Source organism: Nycticebus coucang, chromosome X (genome assembly GCF_027406575.1).
Source record: "Nycticebus coucang isolate mNycCou1 chromosome X, mNycCou1.pri, whole genome shotgun sequence".
NCBI classification, from domain to species: domain Eukaryota; kingdom Metazoa; phylum Chordata; class Mammalia; order Primates; family Lorisidae; genus Nycticebus; species Nycticebus coucang.
This window is the reverse complement of record NC_069804.1, coordinates 7,634,591-7,653,054: the sequence shown is the minus strand read 5'-3', so window position 1 is coordinate 7,653,054 and position 18,464 is coordinate 7,634,591. Positions and strand designations below refer to the sequence as shown.

At 49.9% G+C, this 18,464-nt stretch overlaps 1 protein-coding gene across 4 annotated transcripts in view; it reads right to left on the bottom strand.

Moving 5' to 3' along the window:
- TBL1X (transducin beta like 1 X-linked) overlaps positions 1-5,187 on the bottom strand; it is a 220,304-nt gene extending 215,117 nt beyond the window's left edge. For 2 of the 4 annotated variants that reach the window (XM_053581002.1, XM_053581006.1), the window contains exon 1: positions 4,794-5,187. The gene's annotated coding sequence lies outside the window, so the exon portion shown is untranslated. Of the gene's footprint in view, positions 1-3,127; positions 3,391-4,793 lie in introns of those variants that run through there. The other 2 variants (XM_053581001.1, XM_053581004.1) reach the window with 1 other exon arrangement.
- Between the last annotated feature and the right edge of the window lie 13,277 nt (positions 5,188-18,464).

Sequence of the window (18,464 nt, the reverse complement as noted above, 5' to 3'; positions counted from 1 at the left end):
GTATAATTTATAGATGTTTTGTCTCCACGTGAGAGAATCCACAGTAGATAGAAAGGCAAAGCAACACCAAGCTTACGTGCTGGACTTTGGGACTCAGACAATCCTCCCTCCACTAGGTGAGGCATTAGCAAGGTGCCTAACATCTAGGAGTGCTGGTGTCCTCTGCTGCAGAATACAAACAACGATCACCCTCCAGAGCGTTAAATGCCCATAAAATCCTCAGCGCAAGGCGTTCAAGTAACCTAAAGGCAATTATTCTATTTGCACAGAGCAACACTAATGCAAGAGGCTTTTTATATATGTGTGTGTGTGTATTTTTTATTTTATTCAATTTTATTTTTTGAGACAGTCTCACTATGTCACCCTCGGTAGAGTGCTGTAGCATCACAGCTCACAGCAACCTCAAACTCTTGGGCTTAAGTGATTCTCTTGCCTCAGCCTCCCAAGTAGCTGGGACTACAGGCTCCCACCACAATGCCCAGCTATATTTTGGTGGCAGTTGTCATTGTTGTTTACCTGGCCCAGGCAGAGCTCAAACCCACCAGCTCCGGTGTATGTGGCCAGCGCTCTACTCACTGAGCTACACGCACGGAGCTGAGGCTTTATATTTTTTAAAAACTAATACACGCATTCTCTCCTCAGCTCCTTCCACTTCCCAGTAGGACAAATCTTCTAGTTCTCCTGACACTTCTTTTGACAAATGTGACCTTCTGTGATGCTTCCTGCCACTGTGGAGACAACCCAGGGGCTCCATTAGCATTGTCAGGTCTCAAGCCCAGCTAAACCCTCTTGCCAGCGCCACCAGGCAGCTTCACAATGCCATCGTACAGAGGAGAAAACCGAGGTTCTGAAAGTGGCATTCAAAACCAAATGCAATTACAAAGTTCCGCACCACAAGATCTTCCTGTACAGTTTATTAAAAAGCCCAAACTTTTTCACTGAGAAGACCTGGGAGGCTTGGGATCAACCTGTGAAAATTAAAGGAAACTCAACAATTTCAGGACCTACCAAGCCTTGGCTCAAAGAACAGTAACCCAGTAGGGCACCACAGGCGAGCAGGCCTCGGCCCCCACAGCTCCCCAAGGTAGCTCAGAAAAGGGGCTTGCTTTGATGATTCCCTGGGCCCAACAGAGTACCCAGCCTCTAGCAGCAGCTCAATATATTTGCAAATGACCATTTCTTTAGAACCAGTGGCGCCTGTGGCTCAGTGAGTAGGGCGCCGGGCCCATATGCTGAGGGTGGCGGGTTCAAACACAGCCCCGGCCAAACTGCAACCAAAAGCAACCAAAAAATAGCCGGGCGTTGTGGCGGGCGCCTGTAGTCCCAGCTGCTTGGGAGGCTGAGGCAAGAGAATCGCATAAGCCCAAGAGTTAGAGGTTGCTGTGAGTCCTGTGACATCATAGCACTCTACGCGAGGGCGGTACAGTGAGACTCTGTCTCTACAAAAAAGAAAAAGAAAAAAGAACCAGTGGCACTCACATAACTGATGTAAAAACTCTATAGATTGTGATACCTTAACTTCCATGCGTGTCTAGAGTTCCACTTCCTCTTTAAAACTCTCTCCTGGCACAGTGCACTTTTCTGAGTCCAGTAAGGGTGCAACATGCAGGTGGGGCGAAAACGCCGCACTACACCAAAAATCTCCCTCCCTGTCTGTCCCACGACGGCCTGCAATCGCTTACAGGGGTCATTTTGATAAATTGGATGAAGCGACTGGACTTCAACTTTTATTCCTGCTAAGGCATTGCAGCTCGGTGGTTTTCCACGAAAACCCGCAGCACATCTGAGACACGACTGCCTTTTGAAATAAAAGCTTCACACTAGACATTCCTTTTTATCTTTCCTAATTGCGTCTTTTTGTAGAAAAGATTTCTTGTAAACTTTTCATAGAGTCGTCAAGAGCCATTTCCTACAGCGAGGCCACCGCCTGCGACCTGAGCTGGGAGCTCCCCTCCCCCTCGTCCTCCAGAGTCCCGGCCCGCCCCTTCCAGGTTAAACCGGGGAAACACTCCGGAGGGCCGCGCGTCTAGCGAGGGAAACATCCACCCGCCAGGTCAAGCCACCCATGACAATGCAAAGCAGGAACACTTGCAGATACAACAGGGGTGGGTTTTGTTTCTTTTTAGGTTTTGCTCCAGAACACCACCGACTCCAACAGAAACGCGTCCGCCCCTAACTTTGCGGAAGGTCCACCGCAGCTGGCTCGGAGAACACGAGGCCGAGCCCTGAGCATGCCCGGGGCCTGGGCCTGGCCGCGCACAGGCGAGGCACGTGAGCGCCAGGCCCTATCCCAGAGCGGCGGGCCTCCAGCCACCCAAAGTTATCACAAACCCGGCCATCTCCGACCGCCGAAGGCGCACCACTCATCCTGAGCGCCAGTGCGTCCATGAGGGAAGGTCCCCTCGCAGGGCCAGGGACCCGGATCTGGGGAACCCCCATTCCCCTCCTCCGACCTCAGTCAGAGCCAGGGAGCAACAGGTCTGCACCCTCCGCAGCTCCGCAGACGCCCGAAGACCAGGGGCGCCCCCCGCCGGGTCCCCGCGCTCCGGCCTGGGAGTGGCGGGGGGGAGGGGGCTCCACTTCCTTGACAGTTTCCGCGCCTCCGAAACTGTGCGGACGCGGGGCTTGCGCCGCCTCGCCTGCCTCTCACTCCTCCCCGCCCTCCCGGACGCCCCCCGGCTCCAGGCCGGCCCTCGCCCCGGATGAATGGGGCTCCCCTCCCCCAAGAGGGGAATCCCGCCTCGGCCCCCAGCCCGCGGGGGCGTGGGTTTGCCCAGCTAGCCCCAGGATCTGCAGACAAAGAGCCGCGGGCGGGGAGACGGAGCGCTTCCCCAAACTTACCGGCCGCCTCCCCCTCCCCAAAACAAAGGGGCCCCAGCCAGCCTCCGTCCGCTCCCCGCCCGCCCGCACTTTGGGGAACGGCGGCAGCAGGGTATTGTTCAGCCGCCCCGGAGCGCGCCGCACCCCCGCCCCAGCGGCGCGGGGACAGTTAGGGACCTGCCCCTGGTGGAGTGTCCGGGGGACCCCAGCCGCCGCCGAGCCCCCAGGTGGCGCGCCGCCCCGCTCGCCACAGAAGTTTGCGCGCCCCCCGGCCCCCACTCCGGCGCGCCCGGCCCCGCGCACTCACCTCGCCGCCAGCAGCGCAACTTGTGGCGGCGCCGCCGCGCCCGGCCGCGCTCCGCGCCTCCCTGCGGCCGGGCGTCACCGAGCCCGGGCCGTGCCGCGGCCGAGCAGGGCCCGGCGCCCCGGAGCAGCCGAGCGCCGCCCCCGGGCCGCCCCCGCCCCGCCGCGTGAATCCCCGAGAGGGCGCGGGCGCTGGAAAGTTTCGGTGCCGAATGGCGGCCGGAGGGCGCTGCGGCGGCGGCGGCGGCGGCGGGGCGGGGGCGCTGGCGGCTCCTAGTGAGCGAGCGGGGGGGGAGGGGCTGGGGCGGGAGCGGCGGCGGCTGGAGAGGGCGGGACGGCGGGAGGGGCAGGCACGGGCAGTGACCTCCGGGGGGAGCGGCCGCGAGCTCGCAGACCTCGGCCCGGAGGACTGCTGGGGTGGGGGGGAGGCCGCGCGGGCGCCACGGCCCGCCCCTCCCCCATGGCTGGGGGGAGGGGTAGTAGCTTCCCAATCGGTCCCTCCCATGCGCCCCGAGGAGCCAAGTCCCAAACCAACCCCTCCCCGATGGAGGGGGGACTTCAGCCCCACCCCTCCCCCATGGCTCCGGGAGAAGACCCGAGTCCAAGCCCTGCCCCTCCCCCACGGCGCGGGGACCTGCGACCCTAATCCCTCACCCCAACCCCACCCTTCCACCCCCACGCCGCGTGGGCGAGGGAAACCCGGACCTCTGCCTACTTGCTCCGATCCCTGCCCTTTCCGCGTGTCTTCCTTGGGGACAGAGAGGAACCCGGGCCTAATCCCACCCAAACCCAGCCTTTCCACGGTTGCCTAGAGGGGACAGGAACCCGGGCCACCTCCGCAGATTCCGAGGGGTTGGAGAACCCAGGACACTGCTGAAGTGTTACCCTCCCCCACCTCAAAAAAGAAGCCGCCCTGCTGGCCCAACAGAAAACCCGGTAATCTGCCCCAGGGTGTATCTCCCTCAAAACCAGGGGCTTTGGAGACTCCCCAATCGCCTTCTCGTACACTTCAAAAAGTGGGGGCTCAGGCGGAGCCTCGACCTCTGCAAGACAGGAAAAGCCAGAAATGCTTAGAGAGGAACTCAGACACACCAGGAACTCGGTGTGGGGACCTGGGGTTGTTTGGGGGGAACTTGGGCCCTCGAACCTCCTCTCCCCACTCTTACCCACCCCCGGACTTCAGACCTCGGGCTTTTGCAAAGTGTTTTTTTAGGTTGCCACGGCTTACACGGCCCACCCCGGTGCTTCCAAGTCCCCAGCGCTCCTTCCCTCCACTTCGATAACGACTCCCCACTACTCTCGGCCTTAATTCAATTAAACAAACGTCCGCTCCTCTCCCCCAGCACCTTTAGAGTCTGTCTTGTTAAATATTTTTTTTAAATAAGTTTGCCCCTCCCTTTGGTATCTAATGAGCTTCATGCTCAGAGCCCAGTACTCTCAGCAATTTAAACTATAACCTCACTTGCTCCGGCCTGGAACACTAGACTGTTTGTTCTTCTGCTTGTTGGGGGCAGGGGGAACCCGAGGTGAGTTTTTAAGGGGCCAGTCCTCCATCAAAAAGGCGGACCCAGAAATTACCCTGCGCGAAATACTGCTGTAAAACGTCAATGATGTAAAACGACTGTTGCTACACCATTATTAGAGCACATCAATAAAAAATACACACTTACACAGTCTCCATAATTGTGAATCAGCAGAATAGATTGTATCTTATTATGTATCAGTTGGCCTTTCAAGGCCCCCCCAAAAGGACTTGGTAGGGCCTTGCCTTGAGCCTGCCCTTCGTTGCTCCCGGGCTCCCTGGGCTTGTGCAGACTGATGCTGAGGTATTACATGCAATCGAAAAACGAAGGGTGCAATAGAAAACCCGAGCGAGCTCCTGATGCAACTCTGCCCTGGTTACACGTGCTTCCCTTCCCCCACCGCCTGCTGGTGGGAGCGCTGCGTTTTTTCCGCCTGTAGGGTCACATTGTGGTTGATTGATTCTTCTTTCGCCTTGCTCAGTCATTCAGATTTGGAAAGTAAATAACAAGTTGACAGCATTACAGCTCTCGGCTTCTCGGGGACGCGGCCCTCGGCTACCGCACACTCCCGAGTAGCCGCGCAGCTAAACCAGCGCCGTGGCCTGCCAGCCGCGCTCAGCCCCCTAGCTGTTGGAGATTCCAAGCCGAACTTGGTTAAAAGGCCTCTTTGTATGTTTGGATAATTTGATAAATACCGATACCAATCCTTTAAAGTACGGGAAAGAGGTGGAAATCCTCACTCTGGAGCGCAGCGTGGCCGGGTTTTACGGATGATCTCTGGAAACTAACAAAGCAGGAGTGCTCAGAATCCATCTTGCCTGCTTGATCCAATCCCGGTGACCCCACCGGTCTCCTTGCCGGTAAGGAGTCAAGACTTGGATTCACAGACCCCCCAGAGGACCTTCCCCTAAGACAGGGGAAGACACCTCCTGTGTTTATCATGAGGTCACCAGTATTCCTCTTTCTGAAATGCTAGAGGACTGGTAGGTAGGTGGTAAATTAGACTGTTAGTTCCTCCGTTTTGGTGATTTTTCAAATATGCAGTCGTGTAAGGTGGGGAGGAAGTAAGAACATAAAGTGAGGAAATGAGGGTTAACAATGATTTCCAGGGACGCTCACTGCACTTTATATATTACTTTCAGTTACTGACAAGGGCGGGGGAAACAAAGATCTGCTTGCCACAAATGCCATTAGCAGTCTCCATAAATAGTTCCCAAAATTTTAACTAAAAGGCAGTCAGGACAGCAAAGGCAATTCGTCCTTTTTAACAAACAGTGCTGGAACAATCGGACATCATATATATATTTTAAAAAATTACAAAATAGAAACTTTAGACATACATTTTATACTTTTCACAAAAAAAAAATTAATGAGCATTAACTTAAAATAGGTCATAGACCTGATGGTAAAGGGTTAAACTATAGAACTCTCAGAAGATAACATAGGAGAAAATCCAGATGACCTTGGGTTTGGCAAATGCCTGTTTAGATAGGATGCCAAAAACATGGTGTATGAAAGAAAAAAACAATGACAAGTTGGGCATTATTGAACTTTTTAAAGTCTGCAGAAATTAAACTTTTTAAAGTCTGCACAAGAGAATAAAAAGACATGTCATGAACTGGGAGAAAATACTTGCAAGTCCATAGCTGGTAAAGGATTGGATTCAAAATATACAAAGAGTCCTTAAAACTCCACAATAAGAAAACAAACCTATTAAACAAATGAGCGGAAGATCAGAAAAGAAATCTCATCAAAGAGATACGAGGATGACAAATAAGCATAGGAAAAGATGCTGAAACATGATATATCATTAGGGAACTGCAAATTAAAATAGCAATAAGATGCCACTACATGCATGAGACTGGCTAAAATTCAAAAATTGACGATAGCAAATGCTGTCAGGATGCAGAGCACAAAGAGGTCTCACTCGTTACTTGTCAGAATATGAAATTCTAGTCCAGCTACTCCGGAAAGCCGTCTGACGGTTTCCTATAAAGCTAAACACAATCTTACCCTGTATATGATCCAGCAATCACGCTCCTGGCTATTTACCCAAGTAAGCTGAAAACTATGTCTGCATAAAAGCCTGTACACAGATGTTCAGGGCAGCTTTACTCCTTGTCACCCAGCACTGGAAGCAAGCACAATGTCCTTAGATGGGTGAGTGGGTAAACTCACTGTGGCATATCCATGCAATGGAATATTGTTCAGCACTGAAAAAGGGAAGAGCTATGGAGCCACAAAAGAACATGGAAGGACTTTGAGTGTTTCTAAGCAACAGAAGCCAGCTGCAGAAGGCTACATACTGTATATACATAGTGCCCACTACAACACAAAGTGGAAAAGGCGCGAAACTGCAGACACAGTGGAAAGGTCAGAGGTGGCCCAAGGGTTCCTGGGGAGGAGGGGATGAGCAAGGGCGGTACTGAGGATATGTAGGACAGTGGAACTATTATCTGTGATACTGGAATGGTGGATTCATGTGATTATGCATTTGTCAAAATTCACAGAAAGTCCAACACAGAGTAAACCCATACTGTAAACTATGGTCTTTAATTAACAATAACACATCTATATTGGTTTGTTAATTGTAACAAAAGCACCACACTAACTTAGGATGCTAATAACGCTGAAAGCTGGAGGTGGGGTGACATAGTAACTGTACTACCTGTGCAATTGTTTCTACAAATATAAAACTCTTTATGGCCGGGCGTGGTGGCTCACACCTATAATCCTAGCACTCAAGGAGGCCAAGGCAGTGGATTGCCTGAGCTCACAGGTTTAAGACCAGCCTGAGCCAGAGCAAAACCTCCTCTCTAAAGATAGCCTGGCATTGTGACAGGCACCTGTAGTCCCAAATACTCGGGAGGCTTAGGCAAGAAAATCGCTTGAGCCCAAGAGTTTGAGGTTGCTGTGAGCTATGACTACACAGCACTCTACGGAGGGCAACAAAGTAAGACACTGTCTTAAAGAAAAAAAAAACCGCAGTAGGAAGAAGTATTAATGTTTTCGTGGGACTTACTGCCCAGTTTCACTGAATCCAGTATTTAATTTCCCTGAAGTGAATCTGACTTTCAAAGACTCCTAACACATGGGCTACTGTTTCTTTCCATGATTGGCTTAGTCAATAAGTCCTGAGCTTCCAAGGATTGACCCAAACTTCCAGGATCTGCTTGCCACACTAAGGTTAAATTACAACCTTAATGGCTTCCCTTTCGTATTCTATCATTTTGAAAGGATACCATCATCTTTTTAAAGGGAAGAGAGAGGGCCCCAATACAATCTCTAACTAATTTATCATGTAACGTAACTGTTCTATCACTCGAAAGAAAGACCAGATAGTACAAATAGGCCAGTAGGTGTGAATGGAACCGCCAAAGCAAAGTCCAAGTTTGCTTTAAAAGACAATGGTAGGCTGCACACAGATGACTCCCACCTGTAATGCTAGCACTCTGGGGGGCTGAGGTGGGAGGATCATATGAGGCCAGGAGTTGGAGACTAACCCAAGCAATAGCACAAACCCCATCTCTACAAAAAATTTAAAAATTAGGTGAGCATGATGACTCATGCCTGTAACTACTCAAGAGGCTAAGGCAGAAGGACGGCTTGAGCCCAGGAGTTTGAGGTTGTTGTGAGCTATGATGACACTATTGCCCAATGGTATTCACTATCTTGTATGCATAAAGAACCTCTCATGATAAACAAATTCTTCCCATCTCCTGGATTAATTTAGCATAGGAAGCACACAGAGGTGTTGTTTGGCAACCTCCACATGTATGTATAGGCTACACGGAAATCCATCCTTGCTCTCCCAAGATACTGAAGTTAACACATGCCTGAAGTAATGATCTTTCCTTAATGTTCATAGATTATGTCTTTTCTTTCTATTTTTGAGACAGAGTCTCACTCTGTGCTCTCGGTAGAGTGCCGTGGCAGTGGCATTATCATAGCTCACAGCAACCTCAAACTCCTGGGCTCAAGCGATCCTCTTGCCTCAGCCTCCCAAGTAGCTAGGACGACAGATGCCTGCCCACGTCTTGTCTTTGAGTAAGCACTCACTATGAGCTTTCCTTAGGAGATGAGGGAGGAAAGATCAGCTTTCCAACTTCACTTACGAACCTCTGGGCTTTCTTCACTTTAGGATTTTGCTTCCCATTTTCCTTGCAGAGACTAGAAGCAAAACTAGACAGAAAGCAACATGTGTGGGGTAGCCTTGTGTAAGGTCCTACTTGGAGAAGTCAAAAGGAGGAGTGAGGACAGAAAGGCCCATCACCTGTCAGGGAAGTGAGATGAAGTGGTGAAAACTCCTTTTGCATCCTTGACCTGGGCAGGCATGCAGTGTTGTTGTTTTTTAATCTGATGTTACAGGATGAATTGTGTCCATACCAAAATTAATACGCTGAAGCATGGACTCCCAACATCTTACAGTGTGACTGTTTGGAGATTGAATCTTTAAAGTGGTAATGAACCCACAATGGGGTCATTAGGGTGGGGCCTAATCCAATCTGGCTAGAGTCCTTTTAAGAGGAGATTAGGACACAGATGGGCACAGAGGAACGACCACATGAGGACACAGGGAGAAAACAGCCATCTGGAAGGAGAGACGATGCAGAAGAACCCAACCCTGCTGAGATCTTGACATTGGACTTGTATCTTCTGGGATATGAAAATACACATGCTTATTGTTTGAAGCACCCAGCCTGAGACGCTCTGAGACAGCAGCCCCAGCTAACTAGTGCATACGTGTCTTTACTATTTTTGTCCATGGAGAATTTTATATTCAATTCCTACCATTTGAATACTGAAAATGCCTTGCATCTGGCATGGAAGTGTTCATGTATAGTGTAATATTTGATTCTCCCAGATCTTCCCTGGAGGTCATAGTTTGGTTTTTGTTTTTTGTTTGTTTGTTTGTTTGTTTTTTGAGACAGAGTCTCAAGCTGTCACCCTGAGTAGAGTGCCATGGCATCATAGCTTACAGCAACCTCCAACTCTTGGGCTCAAGCGATCCTCTTGCCTCAGTTTTTCTATTTTTAGTAGAGACGGGATCTTGCTTTTTGTTTAGGCTGGTCTTGAACCCGTGAGCTCAAGCAATCCACCTGCCTCAGCCTGAGGTCAGAGATTTTTATCTGCAGTATTTACAGGAGACACCTGGACTGCAGAGGTTCAAGACTTGAGGGAAGAGTCTGTAGCTATTTCGGTGCCTCACACCATTTTAGCAATTTAGTAAATTTTGTTTCTATGTACATAAAATAATGCATAATGCATCCACTAATACAGATGCAAAGACACTCAAGTATGTTCAAATACGGCCATCTAATAATTTTTAGAATTCTAATAGTAAAATATGTGTTTGTTTTTCAGTCCATTCGATGGCAAGCTCTAAAGGTGGGTCTAAGGACTTCCGTCGTTTCAGAGCCACAGTGAGCCTAAACAAGTCTGCCACTACCCCAGCCTGCTCTGAACACACATTGTATTTCTATCAGTGCAGATGGTCACAACGTACAAATACTCTAAATCCTCCTGTCATTTTCTCTTTGTGGTTATGGTTACCAGAAAGGCTAAGTATCACTTAGTGGTTCATGACCAGAGAGCTGCAAACTTTTTAAAAAGTACACAGACTCCCCCAAATCTCCCCCAGGACCTCTCCTACCTTGGAAAAAAGTGCTAGCTAGAACTGTGGTCTTCTATGGCCCTCCGCACACCTGGATCTGTCAATCCCTCTGCCATGGACCCCTTCCCATGGGAATCACCCAGGACACTAGGGTGAAGAAGGCTACAGAGGGTGCCAAAAATGCAGTCATCAAGATAAATATTACTGTGCCGTAGCTTAAAATTCAGATTTCATCCAAAAACTCCATCATGAACAAAACTTCAGAATGTTCAACAGAACTCATTGTGCTGGCTGAGGGTGGTGAGGTCTAAAGAGTAGAAATAGACAGGGACCTGTGTCCAGCCTCCTTGTTCAGATGGCGGCTGTCTCCTGGGAGGAGCAAGGGGAAAGGCAGGGAGGCAGGGAAAGTTCCCCCGCCAAGGGAACTACCTATGTTATTTTTCACCTAGCAAAGTTTTCACAACATCTTCAAACACTCTCTCACTGATTGTCCTAGTAACGTAGGAAGTGGTTGGGGGGGTATTGTCATGATTGTATTCAGTTTACATAGGGGAGAGCTGAGTCTCAGATAGCTTGGTGGCTGGCTTACCTTCCTATTACTGTTGTAACAAATTACCCTCACTTAGAGCCCAAAGCAACATACGTTAGCATATGTTTACTGTCCCACAATTCTGGGGGTCTAAAGTCCCAAATGGGTGTCACCAGGCATGCTGGTTAATTTTGTGTCTGGGCCACAGGCTGCCAGATACCTGATTAGACATTACCTCTGCATGTGTCTTTGAGGGCTTTCTAGATGAGTTAGCATTTCAGTTGGTGGGCTGAGGAAAGCAGAGGGCCCTCCCCACCATGGGTGGGCCTCCCCCGCCCACCGAGGGCTTGAGTAGAACAACCCTCAGAGAAGGGTCATTGGCCCCATGTGCTGGAGCTGGGGTGCTGGTCTTCTGCCGTCCGTGCTCCTGGTTCTCAGCCTTCTGACCCGCACTGACATCACCCTTCCAGATCTCACATTACATGAGATCTCACATCTCCCCCTTCCAGATCTTCGCATCACACCAGCAGCCCTCCCAGGACTCCAGCTTGCAGGCACATCACAGCACTTCTCAGCCTTCATAGCTCTTTAGCCAATACCTTCATAACACATCTCTTAATTTTTTAAATTTTTTATTTGTTTAGAGCGACTTGCTCTATCACTCAGGCAAGACTGCAGTGCCATAATCATAGCTCACTGCAGCCTCAAACTCCTGGGCTCAAGAGATCCTCCTGCCACAGCCCTCAGAATAGCTGGAACTATAGGCGCTCCCCACCATGCCTGGCTATTTTTTCTATCTTTTGTAGAGATGGGGGCCTTGCGATGTTGCCCACGCCAATTTCAAACTCCCGGGCTCAAGCCATCCTCCTGTCTCAGCCTCCCAAAGTGGGATTATAGCTGTGAGCCCCCATGCCTGACAATAATAAATCTTTGTACACATCATGTTGGTTTTGTTTCTCTGGAGAACACTGACTAATACACTGGGCTAATAAGCAGGTGTCAGCTGAACTGTGCTCCTTCTGAGGGTCTAGGGGAGCATCTGTCTCCTCACCTTACACCGTGTCCAGAGGCTGCCCGTGTTCCTGGGCCCGTGACTTACTTCCTGCATCTTCAAAGCCATCTACAGAAGGTCAAGTCCTTCTCACATCAGTGTTCTGACTGCCTTTTCTTCTGCCTCCTCTTCTAATTCTAGAGGTCCTGTACAGCCCAGGATGTATTACCTGTATTATCTGGAGTAATCTCTGCATCGCAAAAGTCTTCATTGGGTCACATCTGCAAAGTTAACCTTCCTGCCAGGGACGGTGGTGCCTTCTTAAGTTTCAAAGGATCAGGGTGTGAACATCTTTAGGGAACCACATTGAAGGCCTTCCACAGAGGCCTCGCAGAATGTCTCACCCAAAGAGAAGACAGAACATATACAAATCCAGCTCCTCTGGTTCCCAAACCCAGGGCCTATGTAACACCAACCATGGTGCCTCTGAAGTGGTAACTAAGTTCGGAACCCACCCTTTCAGCAACACCAAAAACTATCCAAAAACAAATCAGCCAGGCCGCCTGTGTTTATACAAAGTGCGCATGGGCAAAGAGTTCCGGTTTTCCCCAAATAATGCCTGGCTGTTATAGCTACAAAATAATAGGAGATTATCATTTTCAAATGGCCCTCCTCCCCACGTTGGTAATCACACTTCATCATAAACGTGTGTGTGTGTGTTTCCCCCCTTTGTTTCCACTTCTGAATTCCGTGTTTAACCCTCACTACAGAGAGCAAGCTTGAGAGACAGGCTGATTTTATAAATAGTTCCTGCACCAAAATCATCTCCCACGCAGTCAAGCTCAATACCACATTGACAAAGAGGATCCTTCAAGAAAAGCACAAGTGGAACTCAATGGGAGAGGAGAGCTGCATCTTTCACCAAGGCCTTTGTCATGAAGCCTCTTGGATGTTCTGCTTTTCCCGGCAATCAACAGCCACTTGATAAGATCAGAGATGCAAGGCCTATGGGCATCCTCCCAACAACCCCCCATGGCAAAGGAAAGCTTAGCTTCTTGCAAAATCCTGCCAGCTTTAAGGTTGCCAGAACCTTGAACCAACCCAGATTCACTTCAGCAGATAAAGGGTTAAATGAACCGCGTTATATCCAAAAGTGGGGGGGGGGGGAGTTACGAGCAATAAGAACCAGTAAGCTGCTGATCTGTGCAGCCAAGACAACGCATCTCAGGTGTGAATGGCAAAATAAAAGGCAGCATATTCCAGGAGTCTACCTGTATGGCGTTCTACAACAGGCGAAAGTATTAGGGCGGGAAACCAATCATTAGTTACCAGGTTTGGGGGGTAGGTCGGTAAGCAGGTTGAGGACAAAGGGTCATGGGGAATATTTGGGGTGACTGAGCTGTTCCTGTGTGTTGATGGTGGTGTCGGTCACCCAGGTGTCAATGTTGGCCAAAAGCATAAGAGTGTATAGTTGTCCCCTTAGTATTCCGTGGGGGTTTTGTTCCAGAATCCCCAACTCTGAGGACACTCCCATCTCTAATATAAAATGGTGCAGTGTTTGCATGTAACCCACACATATCCTCCCCTATATATTTAAAGTATCCTGAGATTACTTATCATGCTTGATACAATGTAAATGCTGTGCAAATAGTTGTCACACTGTATTATTTAGGGAATAATGACAAGGGGAAAAAGTCTGTGTGCTTTCAGTACAGATTCCACCATCCATTTTTTTCTTCCTAATATTTTGATCTGAGGTCAGTGAATTCATGGATATGGAACCCAGGGATATGGGGGCCACTGTATTCTATTTTTTTTTTTTTTTTTTTTGTAGAGACAGAGTCTCACTTTATGGCCCTCGGTAGAGTGCTGTGGCCTCACCCAGCTCACAGCAACCTCCAACTCCTGGGCCTAAGCGATTCTCTTGCCTCAGCCTCCCGAGTAGCTGGGACTACAGGCGCCCGCCACAACGCCCGGCTATTTTTTGGTTGCAGTTTGGCCGGGGCCGGGTTTGAACCCGCCACCCTCGGTATATGGGGCCGGCACCTTACCGACTGAGCCACAGGCGCCGCCCAGGCCACTGTATTCTAAAGGGTGAATTCTACTCTGTGTAAATTATACCTCAATGAACATGACTTCATAGAGAGAGGCTAAGAGAAGAAGGGAAGGGTAGGGAGAGAAAGGGGGCAGAGGGGAGGAAAGGGGATGGAAGGGAAGGGGCAACCAGCAGGTTGGAGCTAAAGCACCCTCAAGCTAAATGCATTCAGAACACTCACCTTTCCTCTGACACCCATGTAGGGAAGTCTTTATGGTTTATCGTTCTCTTCACTAGATCAGTCATTTGATAAGACCCAATACTCGTCCCATATAATTCTGGAGGTGTCTCTGAGAGAAGGGGGAAGGAAAAGAACTTTTTAGTGTACTTAGTACATTTTTTGAGATAATAACGAGAACTGGTCGCATTTCCAGGAACAACTATTTTAAATAAAACTCCCCCTACCCTCCAAAGCCCCTCCCAGCGCTCAGCTGTGTGACCACTTGGGTGTGGGCCGGCTTGACTTCAGGAGGTAGAGACTCCTAGGGTGGTGGCAGCCGTGGGCAGAGCACACTTAGAAAGCAAGGCTTTCTGGGATGGGGAAACAAGAAGAGTGACCAAAAGGGGCAGCTTGCCTTTGCACAGATCCCTCTGGAGGACTAAAATAAGTTTTCAGTTGACTAGATAATTCCAAAGTGGTTTGAATTTTTAATGGTAAAATTCTCCCCAGGAGTTTTAAATGGAGAGGTTTCGTGTACGAACTAAGAATAAAAAATGAGGGTGCGTCTCCCTGAGTTTTCTGTACTTTTTTTTTTTTTTTTCCTGAGACAGAGTCTCACTACGCCACCTTTGGTAGAGTGCTGTGGCGTCACAGCTCACAGCAACCTCAAACTCTTGGGCTTGAGTGATTCTCTTGCCTCAGACTCCCAAATAGTTGGGACTACGGGTCTTGCCACAACGCCTGGCTATTTTCTTGTTGCAGTTGTCATTGTTGTTTAGCTGGCCTAGGCGAGGTTCCAACTGCCAGCCTCGGTGCATGTGGCCAGAGCCATAATCACCGTGCTATGGGCACCAAGCCAGTTTTCTTTATTTTTATTTCTTTATTTATTTTTGAGACTGAGTCTCACTATGTCGCTCTCAGTAGAGATCCATGGCGTCATAGCTTATGGCAACCTCAAACTCTTGGGCTTAAGCGATTCTCTTGCCTCAGCCTCCCGCGTAGCTGGGACTACAGGCACCTGCCACAACGCCCGGCTATTTTTTTGTTGCAGTAGCCATTGCTGTTTAGCTGGCCCAGGCTGGGCTCGAACCCACCAGCCTGGGTGTATGTGGCCAGCACCATACCCACTAAGCTATGGGCACTGCGCAGTTTTCTGTATTTTTTTTTTTTTGGTTTTTGGCCGGGGCTGGGTTTGAACCTGCCACCTCCAGCATATGGGACTGGCGCCCTACTCCTTGAGCCACAGGCGCCGCCCTGTTTTCTGTATTTTTATATAAAGGAGACAAAGATAGACATTACAGCACCTGCATTAAATACATGATTCTATTTTAAAGACAGATTAATGTTTGTTAAAACACCAGGTATGCAAGGAAATGTTGTAAATGTACTCCTAAGAAGGTTCAAAAACCCATAACCCCAGCCCAACCATGAGAAAAACCTCAGACAAACCTAAGTTGAAGGATGTTCTGCACAATAAGTGGCCAGCACACCTCAGAACTGTTAAGGGCGTCAAAGAGAAGGATGGAGAACCTTCCCAGCCCAGAGGAGCTGCCTGCCTTACTACCTCCGATGACTGATTGCAACCTGGGATCCCAGATGGGGTGATGGGGCAGAAAAGGGACATTTAGTTAATAGTTTTTGTTGCAGTTGTCATTGCTGTTTAGCTGGCCCAGGCCAGGTTCGAACCCGCCAGCCTAGGTGTCTGTGGCCAGCACCCTGCCCACTGTGTACCAAGGGCATTTACATAGATGGGACAAAGGCAGCAGAAAGATGAAAAGTTTTAAAAATGGGGCATCTGAACAAGGAATAGACACCTGCACTCAGTGATTCTGTGATGCTAAAACTATCCGAAAGTTTAAGAAAACTATAGAAGTTTTCTTAAAAAAATTGGAGTGCTCTATTGCAGTTGACTCGAAAGGTACTTATTGTAGAATATAAAACAATTCCCTGTGTACACACGTGCAATTGCATTTGTTAAGAATGAAGGGATCTGGGCGGCACTTGTGGCTCAGTGAGTAGGGCGCCGGCCCCATATACCGAGGGTGGCGGGTTGAAACCCAGCCCCAGCCGAACTGCAACAAAAAAATAGCTGGGCGTTGTGGCGGGCGCCTGTAGTCCCAGCTGCTTGGGAGGCTGAGGCAAGAGAATCACATAAGCCCAAGAGCTGGAGGTTGCTGTGAGCCATGTGACGCCACGGCACTCTACCGAGGGCTGTAAAGTGAGACTCTGTCTCTACAAAAAAAAAATAAAAAAGAATGAAGGGATTTGATCATTGTGGTCCACTCTGGGTAGAGAGAATAGGTCCTGGGCTGCTGCAAGGAAAGTCTGCAAGCAGGGCGGCGCCTGTGGCTCAAAGAGGTAGGGCGCCGGCCCCATATGCCAGAGGTGGCGGTTCAAACCCGGCCCCAGCTAAAAACTGCAAAAAAAAAACCTTAGCAAGACAAACAGGTGATGTGTACATCTAGGTACTTCTTGCATATTTAAAGAAAATTTTAAAATGAAGCAGGGGTGGGAGAGTGCATCCTGCCATCCTTCATCCTGGCCCACCCGCTCCCCTTCTTCCTGCAGGGACCCCGGGCCTCTTCACGGATTCAAGTCTGTGCTGGGGGTGAGGGTGGGGCTCTTCTCCTCTCTGGAGTGTTTTTTTCCCACAGGTTGCTCATTTACTCATCCATTTTAATTGTTTTCCCACCTAGAATCTGAGCTCATTGGGGGTCATATTCCCCCTTGGGGTGGAGGACAGGGAAGGGAATGGCAGTGGGATGGCTGTTGGTGTGTCCGTCTTCCAGGCTGCTTCCCGTGTGCTCCTACCACTGCCTCGACTGCCCCTAGGAGTCTCTGCCTCCTGAAGTCCAGCCAGCCAACACCCATGTGGTGTTCATTCTCTAGGGCTGCCCAACAAAGAACCACAAGTAATTGGCTTCAACTTTAGGCGGTGTCCAACCTTTTTTCCCCCTCTTTTTAATCATTGGAAGAATAAGAGTTGTCTTGGGGCACACATTAAATGCACAGACATTAATTAAGGCTGAGAGCCTGTCGCCCAGGCTAGAGGGTCCTGTCCTTATCATAGCTCACAGCAACCACAGCCTTCTAAGTAGCTGGGACCACAGGCAAGCACGGTGGCTGGAGAATCACCCTCCCTCTTGCAGGGCCACCCATGTGGGGTGAGGTGACCTCAAGTAACTCCCAGTTCTTCTCACACACACCCTGGCCTTTCCTCAATTTAGAAAAACTCAAAAACAGCACATGCCTGTCCCATAACAGGGCATGTGTCTCTCTGCGGCTTCTATTCCTTGTACCTGGCCTTCCAGGAGGCTCTGGGTGGGGTCTGGCACATGCTCCTCCTCTACCAGCGTTTACTCAGTTGCCACTCACATCTTTGTCCCCACTACTGTGGCCACCAATGACATCCTAAGAAGCCTGGCAGATCTGTGCACCCTGTGGGTCACTTCCGCTGTTGAGAATAGTCCAGCTGGAGCAGATGCTTCATTTAGCCTGCCGATGGAAATGGGGCACCCTCTGGAGTGTGTTGCTCAAAGACCTAAGCATTCTATACACAAATGTCACAGGTGGCCTGCTTCCTGCCTCGCGATGGCCACCGTCTTCTGTGCTCCCTGTGGCTGCCTTCCTTCCCAGAGCTGAGGGAGGGAGACTCACCCTGTGGGAACCAGAGCTGTCTATGACTCCCTATCACACCCTTCACTCAACAGAAACTCATTCTCATTTCAGAATTTCCAATTTTTGTCAGATAGGCTGCATCCTCCCAGGAAACCTTCAGTAACTGCTTCCTTCTCTACTGACTCCCAATGCATCCAATCAAACTGCCCATCTCAAGCCCCCTGCCTTTGCCACTGGTCACCACCTGCCTTTCCTTCCAGTCCCCCTGCCCCTCTCAGGACCTCATTCTACACAACTGGACTCTTTAACAGCCTAGGAATTGTCTCTGTCTCCCGCCTTGGGTGACATGTTTTTGTCCTCCCGGATGGGCCCGGTGTCTGGACTGGCCTCCTGAGCTTGCCACCTGCTTCATTCCTCGCCTGCTTTCCCAGTTGTGCCCAGCTCTTTCTGTCTTCTCTGAATATCAGGAGTGCCTGGGGGCTCTGCCAACCTGGGAGCTTACTCTACCCTGTGCTGGGGCCCAACTGAGGCTCTCACTTCATACCTCCTCCCCTTGGGCTGAGATGGAAGGTTCACAAAGCATGCCCTCCATCGTTTGTGATGCCAAGACTATACTTGGGTGGGGGAAAACATGTTTTCTTTGGTTGAATGGTTATTCCAAGAGTAGGATACCTTCACTGAGGACACTTGGGAGGGAGCAGCTCTGCTTCAGAGTTGGAGAGATGGGTCTTGAAGAATGAGCAGGAGTGAGGGGAGAGAGTTCACACGTGACAGAGAGAAAATACTCACAGTGAAGTTTCTCACACAGGAC